At 52.0% G+C, this 12,203-nt stretch overlaps 15 non-coding genes across 15 annotated transcripts; 9 read left to right on the top strand and 6 right to left on the bottom strand.

The window, feature by feature from the left end:
- Window positions 1-367: 367 nt before the first annotated feature.
- TRNAL-UAA (transfer RNA leucine (anticodon UAA)) lies at window positions 368-450 on the bottom strand. The gene has a single exon. It is a non-coding gene; the product is annotated as a tRNA-Leu (tRNA).
- Window positions 451-693: 243 nt separating this feature from the next.
- On the top strand, window positions 694-765 carry TRNAE-UUC (transfer RNA glutamic acid (anticodon UUC)). The gene has a single exon. It is a non-coding gene; the product is annotated as a tRNA-Glu (tRNA).
- A 618-nt stretch (window positions 766-1,383) lies between these two features.
- TRNAE-CUC (transfer RNA glutamic acid (anticodon CUC)) lies at window positions 1,384-1,455 on the top strand. Its single transcript has one exon. It is a non-coding gene; the product is annotated as a tRNA-Glu (tRNA).
- Window positions 1,456-2,549: 1,094 nt separating this feature from the next.
- Window positions 2,550-2,632, bottom strand: TRNAL-UAA (transfer RNA leucine (anticodon UAA)). The gene has a single exon. It is a non-coding gene; the product is annotated as a tRNA-Leu (tRNA).
- A 243-nt stretch (window positions 2,633-2,875) lies between these two features.
- TRNAE-UUC (transfer RNA glutamic acid (anticodon UUC)) lies at window positions 2,876-2,947 on the top strand. The gene has a single exon. It is a non-coding gene; the product is annotated as a tRNA-Glu (tRNA).
- Window positions 2,948-4,714: 1,767 nt separating this feature from the next.
- TRNAL-UAA (transfer RNA leucine (anticodon UAA)) lies at window positions 4,715-4,797 on the bottom strand. Its single transcript has one exon. It is a non-coding gene; the product is annotated as a tRNA-Leu (tRNA).
- A 243-nt stretch (window positions 4,798-5,040) lies between these two features.
- Window positions 5,041-5,112, top strand: TRNAE-UUC (transfer RNA glutamic acid (anticodon UUC)). The gene has a single exon. It is a non-coding gene; the product is annotated as a tRNA-Glu (tRNA).
- Window positions 5,113-6,879: 1,767 nt separating this feature from the next.
- Window positions 6,880-6,962, bottom strand: TRNAL-UAA (transfer RNA leucine (anticodon UAA)). The gene has a single exon. It is a non-coding gene; the product is annotated as a tRNA-Leu (tRNA).
- Window positions 6,963-7,205: 243 nt separating this feature from the next.
- On the top strand, window positions 7,206-7,277 carry TRNAE-UUC (transfer RNA glutamic acid (anticodon UUC)). Its single transcript has one exon. It is a non-coding gene; the product is annotated as a tRNA-Glu (tRNA).
- A 618-nt stretch (window positions 7,278-7,895) lies between these two features.
- TRNAE-CUC (transfer RNA glutamic acid (anticodon CUC)) lies at window positions 7,896-7,967 on the top strand. The gene has a single exon. It is a non-coding gene; the product is annotated as a tRNA-Glu (tRNA).
- Window positions 7,968-9,061: 1,094 nt separating this feature from the next.
- Window positions 9,062-9,144, bottom strand: TRNAL-UAA (transfer RNA leucine (anticodon UAA)). The gene has a single exon. It is a non-coding gene; the product is annotated as a tRNA-Leu (tRNA).
- A 243-nt stretch (window positions 9,145-9,387) lies between these two features.
- Window positions 9,388-9,459, top strand: TRNAE-UUC (transfer RNA glutamic acid (anticodon UUC)). Its single transcript has one exon. It is a non-coding gene; the product is annotated as a tRNA-Glu (tRNA).
- Window positions 9,460-10,077: 618 nt separating this feature from the next.
- On the top strand, window positions 10,078-10,149 carry TRNAE-CUC (transfer RNA glutamic acid (anticodon CUC)). Its single transcript has one exon. It is a non-coding gene; the product is annotated as a tRNA-Glu (tRNA).
- A 1,094-nt stretch (window positions 10,150-11,243) lies between these two features.
- TRNAL-UAA (transfer RNA leucine (anticodon UAA)) lies at window positions 11,244-11,326 on the bottom strand. Its single transcript has one exon. It is a non-coding gene; the product is annotated as a tRNA-Leu (tRNA).
- A 243-nt stretch (window positions 11,327-11,569) lies between these two features.
- TRNAE-UUC (transfer RNA glutamic acid (anticodon UUC)) lies at window positions 11,570-11,641 on the top strand. Its single transcript has one exon. It is a non-coding gene; the product is annotated as a tRNA-Glu (tRNA).
- Window positions 11,642-12,203: the final 562 nt, after the last annotated feature.

Below are 12,203 nucleotides of genomic sequence, written 5' to 3' on the forward strand. Positions count from 1 at the left end.
GGCCAGCCGGGCCTGCATCAGCAGATCCTGCTCCACTGGGAAGGGAGAGCCTGTAGGCGTAAATCAAAAAAAGGGGAGAAATCTGCAAATTCTAGTGGCAGACCCATGTTGCCCAGGAAGCAATCAGTTTCTCCTGCTCCCTATAGTGGAAAAAGACATAGGAGGTGTATTTCTCTAGGCAGGGGCTCTGTGTAGATGGCACTTCATTGCTCTGGGAAGCATCCATGCTGGTAGAAGAGTAGCAGCAGACTCCACACCTGAGGCTTGAATGGGGACCGTTGGGGAGGGGCAGTGGGAGGCCGAGGAGGGCGGAGGAAAATGCTTTTCAAAAGCATCTGCACGTTCCTACAAACCTGCTGAAAACCCATACCAGGAATGGGGCTCGAGCCCATGCGGACAAACGTCCATTGGATCTTAAGTCCAACGCCTTAACCACTCGGCCACCCTGGTGAGACCCAAGGATTTACTTTCTTCAACTCCCTTTTTATGCTTGCTGCTGTAGCACCAGCTGTCCAGCAAGAGGTGATTGCAGAGTTAAAAGGCTTTTGCAGGAGGTTAAAAGTAATTGCTTATAACAAACACACTGTGTGACACCTAACTTTCTCCCACTCGGACTTTACCGTTAATTTTTATATTGGAGTTAGCTTAGTCACAATAAGGGGGTGAGCAAGGCAGGCACACTAGAGCATCTACTCCCTGGTGGTCTAGTGGCTAGGATTCGGCGCTTTCACCGCCGCGGCCCGGGTTCGATTCCCGGTCAGGGAAGATCCCTCTAAAGCATAGATTGCTTAATTTGTCTGTGTATCTTTTTTAAAAGAAGGTCTTTAAAAAGGCACCCCTCCCAATAGATGAAAGCGGAGGAATGGGGCTTGTTCTCCTGTGCCCCAGGTTGCTTTGCCCCCATTGACCTAAGCCACCTTTGTGCGCACGCAGTCCCCCACCCAGTCAGGTGCTCTATGTTGGCGTGAAGTGCAGTACCAGCTCAACAGAAAGGTAAATTGCTGGAAAACCCTGCTGTGATGCATACATCTACTTTGGAGCACTCTTCTCCTTTGCACTCTTGAATGGCTTAAGCGCAATGTATTCTTCCAGCAAGCTGAATAACGAGATAGGTGAGAGAAGGTGTACCAGCTGTCTGTGCGCCATCAGCAGCCACTAGGTGTCCCTCTTGGGTTTTCCCGGGGATCCTGATTGTGCAGGAATTCATCGGTTCAGTAGCAAGGGGGAGAGGATGGCCTGTGCCTGGAAGTGACAGGCAGTCTGGTGGCATCATGAGGATTAAGTTCCGATTCATATTTGCTGTAGAATAAAATATGTTTTCAGCCCCCATGAGCTTTGTCACTCGGAGAGCAGTGTATGAACTTTTGCTGCACGGCTCTGGGCTCCCTGGTGGTCTAGTGGTTAGGATTCGGCGCTCTCACCGCCGCGGCCCGGGTTCGATTCCCGGTCAGGGAAAAGTCCCTCTTCTGACCTTGAAAGCTTTTCCTTCCCGTAGGTCAGGGCTTCTCAAAATGAAGTTGCTTTTCTGACTCACAATTTGCCTAGCATGACGCAGTATCGCTCAAAATATGATTTTCGCAAGGTTCCTTTAGAGCTGCTTCCCATGGTGGGAGGCAAGGCTCTTGAGCAAGTGAGATCCTGTATTCCGAGGCGCGCTTCCTTTTGTAGGCTTCTGACCCCATGGCCTGTGGCAGGTAGTCCTCCTTTGACTGGGCCGCAGGCTTTGTCTCCAAATGGCGTCCTGGACCCACTGCAACCCACCTGTTTGCTAAAACGGAAGTCTGCCTCTGGGTAAGAAAAAGCTGAGCTGCACGTACGGAAAGCGGCAGAGGCCAGAGGCGGGGAGGGTGTGGCAAGGGCTGCCTGATTTGCATAGTGACCTGTTGCATCTTGGGAATGTACAGGCTTTGGAGCTTAACAGGTACTGCAGGTGTCTGCCTGGCCTGAGAGATGCCTGTCTGGTGCTCCCCTCAGGACACACAGGCCTTCCATTCGAGCATGGAGGGTGAGGGACATGGGTCACCCTCATATACAGGGGTGTGGGCATGGGCAGGATAGGTTGTGGGGGACCCGTCAGGGCATTGCCCGTTTGGAAGCCCGTTCAGAAGGCGAGAGGAGGCGGGGCAGGAAACTCTGCTCAATTTCTTTCCCAGAGGCCTGTGGAGAACCCTTTGCACGTTTGGGCCAGCCGGGCCTGCATCAGCAGATCCTGCTCCACTGGGAAGGGAGAGCCTGTAGGCGTAAATCAAAAAAAGGGGAGAAATCTGCAAATTCTAGTGGCAGACCCATGTTGCCCAGGAAGCAATCAGTTTCTCCTGCTCCCTATAGTGGAAAAAGACATAGGAGGTGTATTTCTCTAGGCAGGGGCTCTGTGTAGATGGCACTTCATTGCTCTGGGAAGCATCCATGCTGGTAGAAGAGTAGCAGCAGACTCCACACCTGAGGCTTGAATGGGGACCGTTGGGGAGGGGCAGTGGGAGGCCGAGGAGGGCGGAGGAAAATGCTTTTCAAAAGCATCTGCACGACCCTACAAACCTGCTGAAAACCCATACTAGGAATGGGGCTCGAACCCATGCGGACAAACGTCCATTGGATCTTAAGTCCAACGCCTTAACCACTCGGCCACCCTGGTGAGACCCAAGGATTTACTTTCTTCAACTACCTTTTTATGCTTGCTGCTGTAGCACCAGCTGTCCAGCAAGAGGTGATTGCAGAGTTAAAAGGCTTTTGCAGGAGGTTAAAAGTAATTGCTTATAACAAACACACTGTGTGACACCTAACTTTCTCCCACTCGGACTTTACCGTTAATTTTTATATTGGAGTTAGCTTAGTCACAATAAGGGGGTGAGCAAGGCAGGCACCCTAGAGCATCTACTCCCTGGTGGTCTAGTGGCTAGGATTCGGCGCTTTCACCGCCGTGGCCCCGGTTCGATTCCCGGTCAGGGAAGATCCCTCTAAAGCATAGATTGCTTAATTTGTCTGTGTATCTTTTTTAAAAGAAGGTCTTTAAAAAGGCACCCCTCCCAATAGATGAAAGCGGAGGAATGGGGCTTGTTCTCCTGTGCCCCAGGTTGCTTTGCCCCCATTGACCTAAGCCACCTTTGTGCGCACGCAGTCCCCCACCCAGTCAGGTGCTCTATGTTGGCGTGAAGTGCAGTACCAGCTCAACAGAAAGGTAAATTGCTGGAAAACCCTGCTGTGATGCATACATCTACTTTGGAGCACTCTTCTCCTTTGCACTCTTGAATCGCTTAAGCGCAATGTATTCTTCCAGCAAGCTGAATAACGAGATAGGTGAGAGAAGGTGTACCAGCTGTCTGTGCGCCATCAGCAGCCACTAGGTGTCCCTCTTGGGTTTTCCCGGGGATCCTGATTGTGCAGGAATTCATCGGTTCAGTAGCAAGGGGGAGAGGATGGCCTGTGCCTGGAAGTGACAGGCAGTCTGGTGGCATCATTAGGATTAAGTTCCGATTCATATTTGCTGTAGAATAAAATATGTTTTCAGCCCCCATGAGTTTTGTCACTCGGAGAGCAGTGTATGAACTGTTGCTGCACGGCTCTGGGCTCCCTGGTGGTCTAGTGGTTAGGATTCGGCGCTCTCACCGCCGCGGCCCGGGTTCGAGTCCCTCTTCTGACCTTGAAAGCTTTTCCTTCCCGTAGGTCAGGGCTTCTCAAAATGAAGTTGCTTTTCTGACTCACAATTTGCCTAGCATGACGCAGTATCGCTCAAAATATGATTTTCGCAAGGTTCCTTTAGAGCTGCTTCCCATGGTGGGAGGCAAGGCTCTTGAGCAAGTGAGATCCTGTATTCCGAGGCGCGCTTCCTTTTGTAGGCTTCTGACCCCATGGCCTGTGGCAGGTAGTCCTCCTTTGACTGGGCCGCAGGCTTTGTCTCCAAATGGCGTCCTGGACCCACTGCAACCCACCTGTTTGCTAAAACGGAAGTCTGCCTCTGGGTAAGAAAAAGCTGAGCTGCACGTACGGAAAGCGGCAGAGGCCAGAGGCGGGGAGGGTGTGGCAAGGGCTGCCTGATTTGCATAGTGACCTGTTGCATCTTGGGAATGTACAGGCTTTGGAGCTTAACAGGTACTGCAGGTGTCTGCCTGGCCTGAGAGATGCCTGTCTGGTGCTCCCCTCAGGACACACAGGCCTTCCATTCGAGCATGGAGGGTGAGGGACATGGGTCACCCTCATATACAGGGGTGTGGGCATGGGCAGGATAGGTTGTGGGGGACCCGTCAGGGCATTGCCCGTTTGGAAGCCCGTTCGGAAGGCGAGAGGAGGCGGGGCAGGAAACTCTGCTCAATTTCTTTCCCAGAGGCCTGTGGAGAACCCTTTGCACGTTTGGGCCAGCCGGGCCTGCATCAGCAGATCCTGCTCCACTGGGAAGGGAGAGCCTGTAGGCGTAAATCAAAAAAAGGGGAGAAATCTGCAAATTCTAGTGGCAGACCCATGTTGCCCAGGAAGCAATCAGTTTCTCCTGCTCCCTATAGTGGAAAAAGACATAGGAGGTGTATTTCTCTAGGCAGGGGCTCTGTGTAGATGGCACTTCATTGCTCTGGGAAGCATCCATGCTGGTAGAAGAGTAGCAGCAGACTCCACACCTGAGGCTTGAATGGGGACCGTTGGGGAGGGGCAGTGGGAGGCCGAGGAGGGCGGAGGAAAATGCTTTTCAAAAGCATCTGCACGTTCCTACAAACCTGCTGAAAACCCATACCAGGAATGGGGCTCTAACCCATGCGGACAAACGTCCATTGGATCTTAAGTCCAACGCCTTAACCACTCGGCCACCCTGGTGAGACCCAAGGATTTACTTTCTTCAACTACCTTTTTATGCTTGCTGCTGTAGCACCAGCTGTCCAGCAAGAGGTGATTGCAGAGTTAAAAGGCTTTTGCAGGAGGTTAAAAGTAATTGCTTATAACAAACACACTGTGTGACACCTAACTTTCTCCCACTCGGACTTTACCGTTAATTTTTATATTGGAGTTAGCTTAGTCACAATAAGGGGGTGAGCAAGGCAGGCACACTAGAGCATCTACTCCCTGGTGGTCTAGTGGCTAGGATTCGGCGCTTTCACCGCCGTGGCCCCGGTTCGATTCCCGGTCAGGGAAGATCCCTCTAAAGCATAGATTGCTTAATTTGTCTGTGTATCTTTTTTAAAAGAAGGTCTTTAAAAAGGCACCCCTCCCAATAGATGAAAGCGGAGGAATGGGGCTTGTTCTCCTGTGCCCCAGGTTGCTTTGCCCCCATTGACCTAAGCCACCTTTGTGCGCACGCAGTCCCCCACCCAGTCAGGTGCTCTATGTTGGCGTGAAGTGCAGTACCAGCTCAACAGAAAGGTAAATTGCTGGAAAACCCTGCTGTGATGCATACATCTACTTTGGAGCACTCTTCTCCTTTGCACTCTTGAATCGCTTAAGCGCAATGTATTCTTCCAGCAAGCTGAATAACGAGATAGGTGAGAGAAGGTGTACCAGCTGTCTGTGCGCCATCAGCAGCCACTAGGTGTCCCTCTTGGGTTTTCCCGGGGATCCTGATTGTGCAGGAATTCATCGGTTCAGTAGCAAGGGGGAGAGGATGGCCTGTGCCTGGAAGTGACAGGCAGTCTGGTGGCATCATTAGGATTAAGTTCCGATTCATATTTGCTGTAGAATAAAATATGTTTTCAGCCCCCATGAGTTTTGTCACTCGGAGAGCAGTGTATGAACTGTTGCTGCACGGCTCTGGGCTCCCTGGTGGTCTAGTGGTTAGGATTCGGCGCTCTCACCGCCGCGGCCCGGGTTCGAGTCCCTCTTCTGACCTTGAAAGCTTTTCCTTCCCGTAGGTCAGGGCTTCTCAAAATGAAGTTGCTTTTCTGACTCACAATTTGCCTAGCATGACGCAGTATCGCTCAAAATATGATTTTCGCAAGGTTCCTTTAGAGCTGCTTCCCATGGTGGGAGGCAAGGCTCTTGAGCAAGTGAGATCCTGTATTCCGAGGCGCGCTTCCTTTTGTAGGCTTCTGACCCCATGGCCTGTGGCAGGTAGTCCTCCTTTGACTGGGCCGCAGGCTTTGTCTCCAAATGGCGTCCTGGACCCACTGCAACCCACCTGTTTGCTAAAACGGAAGTCTGCCTCTGGGTAAGAAAAAGCTGAGCTGCACGTACGGAAAGCGGCAGAGGCCAGAGGCGGGGAGGGTGTGGCAAGGGCTGCCTGATTTGCATAGTGACCTGTTGCATCTTGGGAATGTACAGGCTTTGGAGCTTAACAGGTTCTGCAGGTGTCTGCCTGGCCTGAGAGATGCCTGTCTGGTGCTCCCCTCAGGACACACAGGCCTTCCATTCGAGCATGGAGGGTGAGGGACATGGGTCACCCTCATATACAGGGGTGTGGGCATGGGCAGGATAGGTTGTGGGGGACCCGTCAGGGCATTGCCCGTTTGGAAGCCCGTTCGGAAGGCGAGAGGAGGCGGGGCAGGAAACTCTGCTCAATTTCTTTCCCAGAGGCCTGTGGAGAACCCTTTGCACGTTTGGGCCAGCCGGGCCTGCATCAGCAGATCCTGCTCCACTGGGAAGGGAGAGCCTGTAGGCGTAAATCAAAAAAAGGGGAGAAATCTGCAAATTCTAGTGGCAGACCCATGTTGCCCAGGAAGCAATCAGTTTCTCCTGCTCCCTATAGTGGAAAAAGACATAGGAGGTGTATTTCTCTAGGCAGGGGCTCTGTGTAGATGGCACTTCATTGCTCTGGGAAGCATCCATGCTGGTAGAAGAGTAGCAGCAGACTCCACACCTGAGGCTTGAATGGGGACCGTTGGGGAGGGGCAGTGGGAGGCCGAGGAGGGCGGAGGAAAATGCTTTTCAAAAGCATCTGCACGTTCCTACAAACCTGCTGAAAACCCATACCAGGAATGGGGCTCGAGCCCATGCGGACAAACGTCCATTGGATCTTAAGTCCAACGCCTTAACCACTCGGCCACCCTGGTGAGACCCAAGGATTTACTTTCTTCAACTCCCTTTTTATGCTTGCTGCTGTAGCACCAGCTGTCCAGCAAGAGGTGATTGCAGAGTTAAAAGGCTTTTGCAGGAGGTTAAAAGTAATTGCTTATAACAAACACACTGTGTGACACCTAACTTTCTCCCACTCGGACTTTACCGTTAATTTTTATATTGGAGTTAGCTTAGTCACAATAAGGGGGTGAGCAAGGCAGGCACACTAGAGCATCTACTCCCTGGTGGTCTAGTGGCTAGGATTCGGCGCTTTCACCGCCGCGGCCCGGGTTCGATTCCCGGTCAGGGAAGATCCCTCTAAAGCATAGATTGCTTAATTTGTCTGTGTATCTTTTTTAAAAGAAGGTCTTTAAAAAGGCACCCCTCCCAATAGATGAAAGCGGAGGAATGGGGCTTGTTCTCCTGTGCCCCAGGTTGCTTTGCCCCCATTGACCTAAGCCACCTTTGTGCGCACGCAGTCCCCCACCCAGTCAGGTGCTCTATGTTGGCGTGAAGTGCAGTACCAGCTCAACAGAAAGGTAAATTGCTGGAAAACCCTGCTGTGATGCATACATCTACTTTGGAGCACTCTTCTCCTTTGCACTCTTGAATGGCTTAAGCGCAATGTATTCTTCCAGCAAGCTGAATAACGAGATAGGTGAGAGAAGGTGTACCAGCTGTCTGTGCGCCATCAGCAGCCACTAGGTGTCCCTCTTGGGTTTTCCCGGGGATCCTGATTGTGCAGGAATTCATCGGTTCAGTAGCAAGGGGGAGAGGATGGCCTGTGCCTGGAAGTGACAGGCAGTCTGGTGGCATCATGAGGATTAAGTTCCGATTCATATTTGCTGTAGAATAAAATATGTTTTCAGCCCCCATGAGCTTTGTCACTCGGAGAGCAGTGTATGAACTTTTGCTGCACGGCTCTGGGCTCCCTGGTGGTCTAGTGGTTAGGATTCGGCGCTCTCACCGCCGCGGCCCGGGTTCGATTCCCGGTCAGGGAAAAGTCCCTCTTCTGACCTTGAAAGCTTTTCCTTCCCGTAGGTCAGGGCTTCTCAAAATGAAGTTGCTTTTCTGACTCACAATTTGCCTAGCATGACGCAGTATCGCTCAAAATATGATTTTCGCAAGGTTCCTTTAGAGCTGCTTCCCATGGTGGGAGGCAAGGCTCTTGAGCAAGTGAGATCCTGTATTCCGAGGCGCGCTTCCTTTTGTAGGCTTCTGACCCCATGGCCTGTGGCAGGTAGTCCTCCTTTGACTGGGCCGCAGGCTTTGTCTCCAAATGGCGTCCTGGACCCACTGCAACCCACCTGTTTGCTAAAACGGAAGTCTGCCTCTGGGTAAGAAAAAGCTGAGCTGCACGTACGGAAAGCGGCAGAGGCCAGAGGCGGGGAGGGTGTGGCAAGGGCTGCCTGATTTGCATAGTGACCTGTTGCATCTTGGGAATGTACAGGCTTTGGAGCTTAACAGGTACTGCAGGTGTCTGCCTGGCCTGAGAGATGCCTGTCTGGTGCTCCCCTCAGGACACACAGGCCTTCCATTCGAGCATGGAGGGTGAGGGACATGGGTCACCCTCATATACAGGGGTGTGGGCATGGGCAGGATAGGTTGTGGGGGACCCGTCAGGGCATTGCCCGTTTGGAAGCCCGTTCGGAAGGCGAGAGGAGGCGGGGCAGGAAACTCTGCTCAATTTCTTTCCCAGAGGCCTGTGGAGAACCCTTTGCACGTTTGGGCCAGCCGGGCCTGCATCAGCAGATCCTGCTCCACTGGGAAGGGAGAGCCTGTAGGCGTAAATCAAAAAAAGGGGAGAAATCTGCAAATTCTAGTGGCAGACCCATGTTGCCCAGGAAGCAATCAGTTTCTCCTGCTCCCTATAGTGGAAAAAGACATAGGAGGTGTATTTCTCTAGGCAGGGGCTCTGTGTAGATGGCACTTCATTGCTCTGGGAAGCATCCATGCTGGTAGAAGAGTAGCAGCAGACTCCACACCTGAGGCTTGAATGGGGACCGTTGGGGAGGGGCAGTGGGAGGCCGAGGAGGGCGGAGGAAAATGCTTTTCAAAAGCATCTGCACGTTCCTACAAACCTGCTGAAAACCCATACCAGGAATGGGGCTCGAGCCCATGCGGACAAACGTCCATTGGATCTTAAGTCCAACGCCTTAACCACTCGGCCACCCTGGTGAGACCCAAGGATTTACTTTCTTCAACTCCCTTTTTATGCTTGCTGCTGTAGCACCAGCTGTCCAGCAAGAGGTGATTGCAGAGTTAAAAGGCTTTTGCAGGAGGTTAAAAGTAATTGCTTATAACAAACACACTGTGTGACACCTAACTTTCTCCCACTCGGACTTTACCGTTAATTTTTATATTGGAGTTAGCTTAGTCACAATAAGGGGGTGAGCAAGGCAGGCACACTAGAGCATCTACTCCCTGGTGGTCTAGTGGCTAGGATTCGGCGCTTTCACCGCCGCGGCCCGGGTTCGATTCCCGGTCAGGGAAGATCCCTCTAAAGCATAGATTGCTTAATTTGTCTGTGTATCTTTTTTAAAAGAAGGTCTTTAAAAAGGCACCCCTCCCAATAGATGAAAGCGGAGGAATGGGGCTTGTTCTCCTGTGCCCCAGGTTGCTTTGCCCCCATTGACCTAAGCCACCTTTGTGCGCACGCAGTCCCCCACCCAGTCAGGTGCTCTATGTTGGCGTGAAGTGCAGTACCAGCTCAACAGAAAGGTAAATTGCTGGAAAACCCTGCTGTGATGCATACATCTACTTTGGAGCACTCTTCTCCTTTGCACTCTTGAATGGCTTAAGCGCAATGTATTCTTCCAGCAAGCTGAATAACGAGATAGGTGAGAGAAGGTGTACCAGCTGTCTGTGCGCCATCAGCAGCCACTAGGTGTCCCTCTTGGGTTTTCCCGGGGATCCTGATTGTGCAGGAATTCATCGGTTCAGTAGCAAGGGGGAGAGGATGGCCTGTGCCTGGAAGTGACAGGCAGTCTGGTGGCATCATGAGGATTAAGTTCCGATTCATATTTGCTGTAGAATAAAATATGTTTTCAGCCCCCATGAGCTTTGTCACTCGGAGAGCAGTGTATGAACTTTTGCTGCACGGCTCTGGGCTCCCTGGTGGTCTAGTGGTTAGGATTCGGCGCTCTCACCGCCGCGGCCCGGGTTCGATTCCCGGTCAGGGAAAAGTCCCTCTTCTGACCTTGAAAGCTTTTCCTTCCCGTAGGTCAGGGCTTCTCAAAATGAAGTTGCTTTTCTGACTCACAATTTGCCTAGCATGACGCAGTATCGCTCAAAATATGATTTTCGCAAGGTTCCTTTAGAGCTGCTTCCCATGGTGGGAGGCAAGGCTCTTGAGCAAGTGAGATCCTGTATTCCGAGGCGCGCTTCCTTTTGTAGGCTTCTGACCCCATGGCCTGTGGCAGGTAGTCCTCCTTTGACTGGGCCGCAGGCTTTGTCTCCAAATGGCGTCCTGGACCCACTGCAACCCACCTGTTTGCTAAAACGGAAGTCTGCCTCTGGGTAAGAAAAAGCTGAGCTGCACGTACGGAAAGCGGCAGAGGCCAGAGGCGGGGAGGGTGTGGCAAGGGCTGCCTGATTTGCATAGTGACCTGTTGCATCTTGGGAATGTACAGGCTTTGGAGCTTAACAGGTACTGCAGGTGTCTGCCTGGCCTGAGAGATGCCTGTCTGGTGCTCCCCTCAGGACACACAGGCCTTCCATTCGAGCATGGAGGGTGAGGGACATGGGTCACCCTCATATACAGGGGTGTGGGCATGGGCAGGATAGGTTGTGGGGGACCCGTCAGGGCATTGCCCGTTTGGAAGCCCGTTCAGAAGGCGAGAGGAGGCGGGGCAGGAAACTCTGCTCAATTTCTTTCCCAGAGGCCTGTGGAGAACCCTTTGCACGTTTGGGCCAGCCGGGCCTGCATCAGCAGATCCTGCTCCACTGGGAAGGGAGAGCCTGTAGGCGTAAATCAAAAAAAGGGGAGAAATCTGCAAATTCTAGTGGCAGACCCATGTTGCCCAGGAAGCAATCAGTTTCTCCTGCTCCCTATAGTGGAAAAAGACATAGGAGGTGTATTTCTCTAGGCAGGGGCTCTGTGTAGATGGCACTTCATTGCTCTGGGAAGCATCCATGCTGGTAGAAGAGTAGCAGCAGACTCCACACCTGAGGCTTGAATGGGGACCGTTGGGGAGGGGCAGTGGGAGGCCGAGGAGGGCGGAGGAAAATGCTTTTCAAAAGCATCTGCACGACCCTACAAACCTGCTGAAAACCCATACTAGGAATGGGGCTCGAACCCATGCGGACAAACGTCCATTGGATCTTAAGTCCAACGCCTTAACCACTCGGCCACCCTGGTGAGACCCAAGGATTTACTTTCTTCAACTACCTTTTTATGCTTGCTGCTGTAGCACCAGCTGTCCAGCAAGAGGTGATTGCAGAGTTAAAAGGCTTTTGCAGGAGGTTAAAAGTAATTGCTTATAACAAACACACTGTGTGACACCTAACTTTCTCCCACTCGGACTTTACCGTTAATTTTTATATTGGAGTTAGCTTAGTCACAATAAGGGGGTGAGCAAGGCAGGCACCCTAGAGCATCTACTCCCTGGTGGTCTAGTGGCTAGGATTCGGCGCTTTCACCGCCGTGGCCCCGGTTCGATTCCCGGTCAGGGAAGATCCCTCTAAAGCATAGATTGCTTAATTTGTCTGTGTATCTTTTTTAAAAGAAGGTCTTTAAAAAGGCACCCCTCCCAATAGATGAAAGCGGAGGAATGGGGCTTGTTCTCCTGTGCCCCAGGTTGCTTTGCCCCCATTGACCTAAGCCACCTTTGTGCGCACGCAGTCCCCCACCCAGTCAGGTGCTCTATGTTGGCGTGAAGTGCAGTACCAGCTCAACAGAAAGGTAAATTGCTGGAAAACCCTGCTGTGATGCATACATCTACTTTGGAGCACTCTTCTCCTTTGCACTCTTGAATCGCTTAAGCGCAATGTATTCTTCCAGCAAGCTGAATAACGAGATAGGTGAGAGAAGGTGTACCAGCTGTCTGTGCGCCATCAGCAGCCACTAGGTGTCCCTCTTGGGTTTTCCCGGGGATCCTGATTGTGCAGGAATTCATCGGTTCAGTAGCAAGGGGGAGAGGATGGCCTGTGCCTGGAAGTGACAGGCAGTCTGGTGGCATCATTAGGATTAAGTTCCGATTCATATTTGCTGTAGAATAAAATATGTTTTCAGCCCC

This window comes from Lissotriton vulgaris, chromosome 4_1 (assembly GCF_964263255.1).
Source record: "Lissotriton vulgaris chromosome 4_1, aLisVul1.2, whole genome shotgun sequence".
Lineage (NCBI taxonomy): Eukaryota > Metazoa > Chordata > Amphibia > Caudata > Salamandridae > Lissotriton > Lissotriton vulgaris.